The sequence below is a fragment of the Garra rufa genome, chromosome 17, assembly GCF_049309525.1.
Source record: "Garra rufa chromosome 17, GarRuf1.0, whole genome shotgun sequence".
NCBI lineage: Eukaryota > Metazoa > Chordata > Actinopteri > Cypriniformes > Cyprinidae > Garra > Garra rufa.
The window spans coordinates 224,883-237,230 of NC_133377.1; the positions used below are offsets into that span (position 1 = coordinate 224,883).

Here is a 12,348-nt window from a genome sequence, read left to right on the forward strand (position 1 = left end):
TTAAATGCTTGCTTATTTCTGCTTTTCACCTCAACTGCACAGCAACGCATCGTGGCTTTGAAGCAGGCGCTGCACGAATCTTAAGATATGGCAAGCCGTTTTAACCTAAAATCCACACACAATCCTCTATGGCAAGCTGTTTTAGCCTATAATATACTAAGCATTTCTTGTCGTACTGCCATTTTTGCTAGCAACAATTCCATTAGAGAGTTCTAAGTGTTCTGGGCTGGCCCTTTTGCCCCAAGGCTGCCCGGTTTGGCTCTCCAAGCCAACATTTAAAGTTTGTCATCGAACTTTAGCTTCTAGTTATTATTATTATTCTTATGACCTAAAGAAATTTCTGACAGCTACTCCTCCGAGGCCTTTGAAGCCACAAGGCCCAAACTTGGCAGAGACCTGGGCCCTTGTCCCGAAAGAGTTGCTATATCTATTTGGACTGATCAGATGTACAGTTGATTTATTATTAATTTTTGAATATGACAAATTTCCCAATGAATTACATGGGCTGAGAAAAAATGCGCCCTCTAACAGTAATACCTCTCGACTGAAGAGGCGGGATTCAAACCTCTTACTTACAGTCACTCTGTAAACGGTGGAAATAGAAATAAATACCGCCTTAAAAATGTAAATATTACAGCGATTTAACTCTAAATACCCATTAGAACATATCAACAGCTAAATTCAGTGGTTTGTGAGTATTTCTTGTAAAAGAAAAGCTCGCACCCGTCAGCGCTTATACAAGCCATCGGCATGTACTCTCTCTGTATGTGCTCATAAACAACATAATTTGCACGAATTAGAACGCCTTTAAAATTAATATATTTCAGCGATTTATTTGTAAATACCCATTAGAACACATCAACAAATCAGCCTTTTGTGATCTGTTTTATTTCAAAGTTAAAGCACTGTCTTCAGCAAATGTGTTATACAAACGAGCTTTCACGGGTCGGAGCTAACTTACTCGACTGAGAATTATGACTGCACGTCTTTTAAAAGCATTTAAATAAAAACACTCTAGCGATCCAACACAATAAATATAGAAGAATATTTTAAAGAACAACATTAGCTGCAAATGAGCTATTCAGTAGGTTTCACTAACGAACATGTTACCGAGCTGTGACCTATACTTTCACTTTGACTTCGGTGGAAAATGCATACAAATAACGCCTTTAAAATTACAATATTCCAGCCATTTAATTGTAAATACCCATTAGAACACATCAAGACCTGAATTCAGCTGTTTGAGCGAATTTATTGAAACCCCTAAGCATTTCCTTCACCGCATACAGGTTGCCTTAAACAAGTTTACATGGAGATGAACGACATAATTTGCACGAATTTGACCGCCTTTAAAATTACAATATTGCAGCGATTTAATTCAGTCCACCCATTAGAAAATATCAACAGCTAAATGCAGTTGTTTGTGAGCTTTTTTTTTTTTCATACAGAGAGTGATGTGTTCAGCAGTGTGTTAAGACATGAGCTCCGAGATGTCCGACTGACAATTATACATGACTGCACGTCTTTTAAAGGCATTTAAATACAAACACTCCAGCGATTGCACACAATAAATATAGAAGAATATTTTAAAGACCTACATTGAGTGCAAATGACTTTTTTCACTGGCTTAACTAACTAACATTGAATGCACTGCTCAGTCTTCATCTGCATCAAAGACATAATTTGCACGTCTTTTAAAAGTATTTAAATACAAACACTCCAGCGATTAAACACAATAATAGTAAAGTAATATATTACACAGCTTAAATGCTTGCTTATTTCTGCTTTTAGGCTCAACCGCACAGCAACGCTTTCAAGCACGCGCTGCACACTTGTTGTATGGCAAGCCGTTTTAACCTAAAATACACATAAATCCTCTATGGCAAGCTGTTAGCCTAAAATATACTAAGCATTACTTATCATAATAGCATTTTTACTAGCAACAATTCAATCAGAGAGCTCTAAGTGTTCTGGGCTGGCCCTTTTGCCCGAAGGCTGCCCGGTTTGCTTCTCCAAGCCAACATTTAAAGTTTGTCATCGAACTTTAGCTTCTAGTTATTATTATAGTTATTATTCTTATGACCTAAGAAAATTTCTGACAGCTACTCCTCCGAGGCCTTTGAAGCCACAAGGCCCAAACTTGGCAGAGACCTGGGCCCTTGTCCCGAAAGATATGCTATATCTATTTGGACTGATCAGATGTACAGTTGATTTATTATTAATTTTTGAATATGACAAATTTCCCAATGAATTACATGGGCTGAGAAAAAATGCGCCCTCTAACAGTAATACCTCTCGACTGAAGAGGCGGGATTCAAACCTCTTACTTACAGTCACTCTGAAAACGGTGGAAATAGAAATAAATACCGCCTTAAAAATGTAAATATTACAGCGATTTAACTCTAAATACCCATTAGAACACATCAACAGCTAAATTCAGTGGTTTGTGAGTATTTCTTGTAAAAGAAAAGCTCGCACCCGTCAGCGCTTATACAAGCCGTCGGCATGTACTCTCTCTGTATGTGCTCATAAACAACATAATTTGCACGAATTAGAACGCCTTTAAAATTAATATATTTCAGCGATTTATTTGTAAATACCCATTAGAACACATCAACAAATCAGCCTTTTGTGATCTGTTTTATTTCAAAGTTAAAGCACTGTCTTCAGCAAATGTGTTATACAGACGAGCTTTCACGGATCGGAGCTAACTTACCCGACTGAGAATTATACATGACTGCACGTCTTTTAAAAGCATTTAAATAAAAACACTCCAGCAATCCAACACAATCAATATACAAGAATATTTTAAAGAACTACATTAGCTGCAAATGAGCTTTTCAGTTTCACTAACGAACATGTTACCGAGCTGTGACTTACTTTCACTTTGAATTTGGTGGAAAATGCATATAAATAATGCCTTTAAAATTACAATATTCCAGCCATTTAATTGTAAATACCCATTAGAACACATCAAGACTTGAATTCAGCTGTTTGAGCGAATTTATTGAAAACCCTAAGCAATTCCTTCACCGCGTACAGATTGCTTTCAACGAGTATACATGGAGACGAACGACATAATTTGCACGAATTAGAACGCCTTTAAAATTACAATATTGCAGCGATTTAATTCAGTCCACCCATTAGAAAATATCAACAGCTAAATGCAGTTGTTTGTGAGCATTTTGTTTTTTCATACAGAGAGCGCTGCATTCAGCAGTGTGTTAGACATGAGCTCCGAGATGTCCGACTGAGAATTATACATGACTGCACGTCTTTTAAAGGCATTTAAATAAAAACACTCCAGCGATTCAACACAATAAATATAGAAGAATATTTTAAAGACCTGCATTGGGTGTAAATGAGCTATTTCAAACGTTTTACTAACGAACATGAGATGTATGGCTGCATTATCAGTCTGTGTCAACAAATAATTCATTTGCACGTCTTTTAAAGGTAATCAAATAAAAACATTCCAGCGATTGCACACAATAAATATAGAAGAATATTTTAAAGAGCCGCATTGAATGCAAATGACCTGTTTCAAAGGTTTTTAACGAACATGAGATGTAAGGCTGCATTATCAGTCTGTCAACAAAGAATTCATTTGCACGTCTTTTAAAGGTAATCAAATAAAAACATTCCAGCGATTGCACACAATAAATATAGAAGAATATTTTAAAGAGCTGCATTGAGTGCAAATGAGCTGTTTGCACTGCTCAGTTCTTCGTCTGCATCATCAAAGACATCATTTGCACGTCTTTTAAAGGTATTTAAATACAAAAACTGCAGCGATTTAACACAATAATAGTATAGTAATATATTACAAAGGTTAAATGCTTGCTTATTTCTGCTTTTCGGCTCAACCGCACGGCAACGCGACGCGGCTTTGAAGCAGGCGCTCATCACATATTCTAGTATGGCAAGCCGTTTTAACCTAAAATCCACACACGATCCTCTATGGCAAGCTGTTTTAGCCTAAAATATACTAAGCATTTCTAGTCGTACTGCCATTTTTACTAGCAACAATTCAATTACAGAGCTCTAAGTGTTCTGGGCTGGCCCTTTTGCCCGAAGGCTGCCCAATTTGGCTCTCCAAGCCAACATTTAAAGTTTGTCATCGAACTTTAGCTTCTAGTTATGTTGGCTTGGAGAGCCAACATATTGTTATGCTATTTAAACTTATTATTATTATTATTAAAATTCTTCTGAGACTAAAATTCTATACGCTACTCCTCCTAGAGCTTTAAGGCTACAAGCCCCAAACTCGGCGGAGCCCTGGGCCCTGGTCACCAAAGTGTTGCTATATCTTTTTGGAATGATCAGACTTACAGTTGATTTAATATTAATTTTTTTACATGAAAAATTTCTATAGGATTTCAATGGGCTGAGAAAAAATGCGCCATCTAGAGGCGCAATACCTCTCCACTGAAGAGGCGGGACTCAAACCTCTTACTTACAGTCACTCTGAAATCGGTGGAAATACAAATAAATACCGCTTTAAAAATTTTAATATTACAGCGATTTAACTCTTAATACCCATTAGAACACATCAACAGCTACATTCAGCTGTGAGCTGTTTTGTATAAAAGTTAAACCGCTGTCTTTACAGAGTGTGTTACAGATGAGCTTCACATCTCCGTCTGAGAATTATACATGACTGCACGTCTTTTAAAAGCATTTAAATAAAAACACTCCAGCGATCCAACACAATAAATATAGAAGAATATTTTAAAGAGCTACATTGGGTGTAAATGAGCTATTTCAAACGTTTTACTAACGAACATGAGATGTATGGCTGCATTATCAGTCTGTCAACAAATATATCATTTGCACGTCTTTTAAAGGCATTTAAATAAAAACACTCCAGCGATTGCACACGATAAATATAGAAGAATATTTTAAAAAGCTGCATTGAATGCAAATGACCTGTTTCAAAGGTTTTTAATAACGAACATGAGATGTACGGCTGCATCCGTCTGTGTCAACAAAGAATTCATTGGCACGTCTTTTAAAGGCATTTAAATAAAACATTCCAGCGATTGCACACAATAAATATAGAAGAATATTTTAAAGAGCCGCATTGAATGCAAATGACCTGTTTCAAAGGTTTTTAATAACGAACATGAGATGTACGGCTGCATCCGTCTGTGTCAACAAAGAATTCATTTGCACGTCTTTTAAAGGTAATCAAATAAAAACATTCCAGCGATTGCACACAATAAATATAGAAGACTATTTTAAAGAGCTGCATTGAGTGTAAAGGAGCTATTTCAAACGTTTCACTAACGAACATGAGATGCACGGCTGCATATATGTGTCTGTTAACAAAGACATCATTTGCACGACTTTTAAAGGTATTTTAATATAAACACTCCAGCGATTCAACACAATAATAGTACAATCATATAATAAAAAGGTTAAATGCTTGCTTATTTCTGCTTTTCGCCTCAACCGCACAGCAACGCGTCGTGGCTTTGAAGCAAGCGCTGCACGAATCTCGTCTGGCAAGCCGTTTTAACCTAAAATACACATATTAATCCACTATGGCAAGCTGTTCAATTACAGAGCTCTAAGTGTTCTGGGCTGGCCCTTTTGCCCCAAGGCTGCCCAATTTGGCTCTCCAAGCCAACATTTAAAGTTTGTCATCGAACTTTAGCTTCTAGTTATTATTAAACTTCTTCTGAGACTAAAATTCTATACGCTACTCCTCCTAGAGCTTTAAGGCTACAAGCCCCAAACTCGGCGGAGCCCTGGGCCCTGGTCACGAAAGTGTTGCTATATCTTTTTGGAATGATCAGACTTACAGTTGATTTAATATTAATTTTTTTACATGAAAAATTTCTATGGGATTTCAATGGGCTGAGAAAAAATGCGCCATCTAAAGGCGCAATACCTCTCCACTGAAGAGGCGGGACTCAAACCTCTTGCTTACAGTCACTCTGAAATCGGTGGAAATACAAATAAATACCACTTTTTAAAATTTAAATATTACAGCGATTTAACTCTAAATACCCATTAGAACACATCAACAGCTAAATTCAGTGGTTTGAGAGCAGTTCTTGTAAAAGGAAAGCTTGCACCCTTCAGCGAGTATACAAGCCGTCAGCACAAACTCTCTCTGTATGTGCTGATAAACAAAATAATTTGCACGAATTAGAACGCCTTTAAAATTAATATATTTCAGCGATTTATTTGTAAATACCCATTAGAACACATCAACAAATCAGCCTTTTGTGATCTGTTTTATTTCAAAGTTAACTTAGCTCCGAGCCGTGAAGCTCGTCTGTATAACACACATTTGCTGAAGACAGTGCTTTAACGTTACCCGACTGAGAATTAGACTGCACGTCTTTTAAAAGCATTTAAATAAAAACACTCCAGCGATCCAACACAATAAATATAAAATAATATTTTAAAGAACTACATTAGCTGCAAATGAGCTATTCAATAGGTTTCACTAACGAACATGTTACCAAGCTGTGACCCACACTTTCACTTTGACTTCGGTGGAAAATGCATATAAATAACGCCTTTAAAATTACAATATTCCAGCCATTTAATTTTAAATACCCATTAGAACACATCAAGACCTGAATTCAGCTGTTTGAGCGAATTTATTCAAAACCCTAAGCATTTCCTTCACCGCGTACAGATTGCTTTCAACGAGTATACATGGAGACGAACGACATAATTTGCACGAATTAGAACGCCTTTAAAATTACAATATTGCAGCGATTTAATTCATTCCACCCATTAGAAAATATCAACAGCTAAATGCAGTTGTTTGTGAGTTTTTTTTTTTTTTCATACAGAGAGCGCTGTGTTCAGCAGTGTAGACATGAGCTCCGAGATGTCCGTCTGAGAATTATACATGACTGAACGTCTTTTAAAGGCATGTAAATACAAACACTCCAGCGATTGCACACAATAAATATAGAAGAATATTTTAAAGACCTGCATTGGGTGCAAATGACTTTTTTCATAGGCTTAACTAACTAACAGCCCAGACAGCACACATACGTCGGGCCGACGTCGGCCCGTGAACAGAACGTCGGCCTCATAAACTCTAGATCTAAAAAGGATCGGCCAGGCGTAGGCGGGTGTAATTCAGTCACTGCTCTATTTTGCCAGCTCATCAAACATCGGCTCTGAGTCGGCTCACGACAAAAGGCCGATGCCGCACTTTTCTGTTTGAATTTGTACGGTTATTCGTCTCTTAGCAACCCACCAGAAAGATGGCTACACCTCCGGCGACATCCGTGGCTTTCAGGTAAGTTTTCACTTGAGTTAAATTGGAAAAAATATATTATTTTGTTAATTCCGTGACACTTTATAACTAATAAGGCGCTTGGTGCACTGTAGTACAGGTAAAAAGACTTTGCCTTGAGCCCAACTTGAGAATTGGGCTCATTTCCAAATAACTTTTACTTGTTAAGCTAACGTTAACGGATTACTGTGTTTCCAGTAGTTTTTCTGAGGGGAGGAGCTAACGTTAGACGCTGAGCAGCAAAAAGCTTAGTTCAGAGTTTGTTTTTAGTTTTTATTTCAATAGTGTTACACTGCTTTGTCCTAACTAACGTTTTTCGTCGTGTTTTTCACTCTGTTACAGGCTGCCAGAAAGTCTCCGTCTCTATGGTGAGCCATGCTAACGTTATTGTTGCGGTTCCTTTTTAAACTAAAAATCTGTTTTAAATTCATGATTGGATAATGATTAAATGAAACTAGATTAATAATGTAATGATTCAATTCTAGATGTTTACTTTTGTAAATACTGCGTGACTTTGACGTATTTTAATATGTTGAATATCTAAGTTTACGCTGGAGAGGTTGCCATGGAAACGGGGCGGCAGCAAGACACCTGACACAAAACTCCGTCTCTCGGTGCTGTTGTCGTCGTCGCTGCTTTTAGGTAAGTTTAGTGCTTAAAATCACACAAGTATTACATATAACTGTTCCTTACTTGTAATTGACTCGTTTCTGTTGAATATTTACTTAGTAGAAATGGTTTAATGTCTTCGAAAAAGTTCGTTAGCATCTCACAGATGAGGTATGCTAACTCTAGAGATTGAGCTCTTGTTTATGAATTTTTTTTATTTTTATTTATTTATTTTTTTTGCTGACAGATTGTCTGTGGGTTATTGGAAGTAGGCTCATTTATTGAACCTAAATGGCTGAAAACAAGTGAAAATGCTTCTTGATCTTGTAAGGTAAGTTAAACACATACTGACAAAATATGTTCTTTCAGGATGACAGAAATAAAGCCTCCACAACAGAAGGGAAGCTCCAAGGTTTCAAAATGTCTGAATAGAGCTGCTGACAGAAGCAGGAAATACAGGTGAACCGAAGAAGCTCATAAAAATAACTTAATATGCATTTTTCACACAATATATTTAACCTATATAACCATGTGTCTGTTAAATTATTTTGCTAAATTAATATTTATTATAGTAATTTTAAGAAGCTTTTCACATCCAAATGTAACTACTTAACACTAAAAACATATTGTTATATAATTGTAGTATATTATGTATTCTTTTTTTCTGCATTGTACCTGTACTTTAACTTGTTTAACCTTCTAATAAACCAGCAACTGCATACTAAATATTGTGGTCTCTGTGACAAATTGCATGTTTTGTTCCTAGATTCTTCCATGATGATGGCCTGTGGCAGATCAGCAGACTCAGAGTGAACCTTCTTCTCCAAAGTACTGTAAACCAATGATCTAGTAAGTAAAATATCAAACATACACTACTGTTTCGTAAGTTTTGGTATGGTAAAGTTTCTTCTGCCCACCACAGCTTTGTGTATTTTGATAAATAATACAGTTAAGCAGTAATATTGTAAATTTAATATAATTTAAAATGATTGTTCTCTATTTTAATATAGTTAGAGAACTAATTTATTTCTGTGATGCAAAGCTACATTTTCAGTATCTTTACTCCAGTCTTCAGGGTCACATGATCCTTTAGAAATCATTAATCATGTGTTTGAGTTTAAGCAAGAGGATATTTTGATGAATAAAAATATATATATATTTTTTCTTTTTTTTTTCATTTACAGCATTTATTTAGTTTCCTTTAACTTTTGATAATTGATAATGATAAGACATTGATAATTAGACATTAAAAATGTTTTTTCAGCAGCAAATCACCAAATTAGAATGATTTCTGAAGGATCATGTCACACTGAAGACTGGAGTAAAGATGCTGAAAATGCAGCTTTGATAAAAAGAAATTAAGTTCACAATATATTCACAAAAATCTGTTAATTTGTAATAATATTTTACAATATTATTGTTTTTACTTCATTTTTGATCAAATAAATGCAGCCTTGGTGAGCAGAAGTGTCTTATTTCAAAGAAGTAAACTTTTGAAAGGAAGTGCACATTACAGTTATGATGTACCTCCCACTTATAGGGCTAGTTCACCTAAAAATGAACATTCTGTCATTAATTACTCACGCTAATGTTGTTCCAAACCCGTAAGACCTCCTTTCATCTTCTGAACACAATTTAAGATATTTTTGATAAAATCCAAGAGCTTTCTGACCCTGCATAGACAGCAAGGGTACCACCAAGACAGAGAAGGGTAGTAATGACATTGTTGACATTGTCCATGTGACATCTGTGGTTCAACTGTAGTTTTATGAAACTCTGAGAGTAATTTTGTGCACAAAAGAAACTAAATTGGTACTCTCGTAGCATCATAAAATGAAGGTTGAATCGCTGATGTCACATGGACTATTTTAATAATGCTTTTACTACCCTTCTGTGTCTTGACCGTGTCAGGGCCCTTGCTGTATATGCAGGGTCAGAAAGCTCTCAGATTTCATCCAAAACATCTTAATTGGTGTTTTTAAGATGAACAAAGGTCTTACAGTTTTGTAATGACATGAGAGTGAGGAATTAATGACAGAATTTTCATATTTGGGTGAACTAACCCTTAAAATTATACTGTGGCATATGTAGTCCATTCCGTGTCTGTTCCCTGAATACTGAGGGCAAATAATATATTTACCAAGGGTTCTATAAAAATTCTTATTGTGATTAAACCAGATCACAATAAACACAAATACGGGCAACAGCAGCGATAGTATTTGGCCTCTAATGAGGTTACAAAACTCTGGACTATTGATAATAGTGAGAATGTATCAAAGTCCACTAAAGTATATAAGCACATTTTTTGTATTTTATTCCTTAACTTTAAAATAGTCTTCCTGATAATGTCCAGGGGTCAGGTACAATCTTTTTGTTTAAATTAAATAAAAATACACATTTTTAGCCAAGCATTCACATAACACATCTCAAAACATTGCACTACAATTATATGTAATTTAAATAAATCATCCTTTGTCTGAAATAATATGAAAAGCTGCTATGCTAATCTTTCTCCTTTTGCTTTCCTGTTTCTTTCTCTGGATGCCCATCCCAAGGTTACCAGAGGTTACACCAGTTCAAGATCAGATCCAGCCTTACTTGTGAAGACTTCAGAAGACGGCAACACTCAAGTCTTCAGATGATGCCAGCTGTACATGGACATACAAAACTGTGAAATATTATCCTTATATTGCCTTTAAGGGTATACATTTTCAAGCCGCTTTGTATTATTGCAGTGTTTCTAATATCTGTAAATCTGTTTACCTATAAATCCCTTTTTACTTATAAGCAACACTCTGCAGGATGACTCATAATGAAATTATGAATTTTGACAAAAACACTTTTTGCATCAACAAAATGACAAAATACTGCGTTTTCCGTCATGCAGCAGAGTTTTGCTCATAAATAAACTGGGGATCTCAGAGAAATCTTTTACATATATTAACAACTTTGTAACATACAAAGTGGATTGAACATTGTTGACCTTACCCTTTAATAATGTTAAATGATTGTGTTTAACTGAACACTTCACTGGAGACTTTAGTAATGTTTTATCATAAAAGATTTTAAAATTTGTATCATATAACTTAAAACATTTTAACTGCTGTAGTGTTTGCTCAGTTTTTATTTTGTGTTCATGTAGCTCTTGTAATATTGTACATTGGTTTTTGCCATGAAGATAGATTAGATTCTGATGTGGCAATGAAAATAGATAATTACCTTTATCTTTGAGATGCTGTCATATGGACATTTCTTTGTTGCTAAAAGATCTTTCCCAGTAAGTCTCAGTCACCTCTGGCTGATTAAAGTTTTTTTTTTTATTTACATTGTAACCTTGGAAAAATGCATTTTCTGTAAACCTACTTTGAAATGAGAAGTATTATGAAATGTGTATATAATTATAGAGCAGTTAACCATGGTTTTTCAATAGCAAAACTGTAGCAACTATAAGTGTAGTAAACAAGTTTTTTTTTTTTTTTTTTTTTTTTTTTTGGTTCATAAGGTTTTGATGCCATGGTTCTACTATAGTTGAATTGTAGTAATACTAAAGTAAAACTGTGGTAAGCATGACTGTAGTAACCATAGTTTTTTAAAATCATAATAAATGTGGTTGCTATGGTTTTACTGCAAATACTATAGTAATGGTTAGTTTTGTACTTACTGTGGTTTTAATGCAACAGTCATTGTTAAACGGTTATTGTAGTAAAAATATTGATTTAGTTTTTACTATGGTTTTACTGCAAATGCTGTGGTTAATCTTTGAAAGAGTGAATGATTCTCATTTGTATGTCACTTTTGATACAAATATATCTGATAAATGTAAATGTATTTGTATGTTTAATGTCTGCCTTGAAAATGTTAATAAACAAGCAACCGTTATTGAGAGTGGTGTCGTGTGTATTGTTTTATTATAAACCAGCGGCTCCTGCCGCGGGTGGTACGTTAGAATAGGAATGAGCGAAACGCCGGTGAACCGCGCCCACGCCGAGCAGCCGGGATTTAAAGCTGCATCGGCCGAATGTCGGCCGGAGAGCATTTGCGATCAAATGCCGACATCGCGGCGACGTCTTGCCGATTAGCAAACGACCTCGGAGCGACATCGCGCCGATGGAATTTTGTAAGTCGGGACGACGTCGGCCCAACGTATGTGTGCTATCTGGGAGGAGATGCACGGCTGCATTTATGTGTCTGTTAACAAAGACATCATTTGCACGTCTTTTAAAGGTATTTTAATACAAACACTCCAGCGATTCCACACAATAAATATAGAAGAATATTTTAAAGACCTACATTGAGTGCAAATGACTTTTTTCACAGGCTTAACTAACTAACATTGAATGCACTGCTCAGTCTTCGTCTGCATCAAAGACATCATTTGCACGTCTTTTAAATGTATTTAAATACAAACACTCCAGCGATTAAACACAATAATAGTAGAGTAATATATTACACAGCTTAAATGCTTGCTT

General features: G+C 35.6%; 1 long non-coding RNA gene across 1 annotated transcript; it reads left to right on the plus strand.

Annotated features, from left to right (window-relative positions):
- Window positions 1-7,014: 7,014 nt before the first annotated feature.
- Window positions 7,015-11,764, plus strand: LOC141290130 (uncharacterized). The gene is made up of 6 exons (XR_012340050.1): window positions 7,015-7,273; window positions 7,613-7,638; window positions 7,816-7,912; window positions 8,249-8,338; window positions 8,646-8,728; window positions 10,435-11,764. It is a non-coding gene; the product is annotated as an uncharacterized lncRNA (long non-coding RNA).
- Window positions 11,765-12,348: the final 584 nt, after the last annotated feature.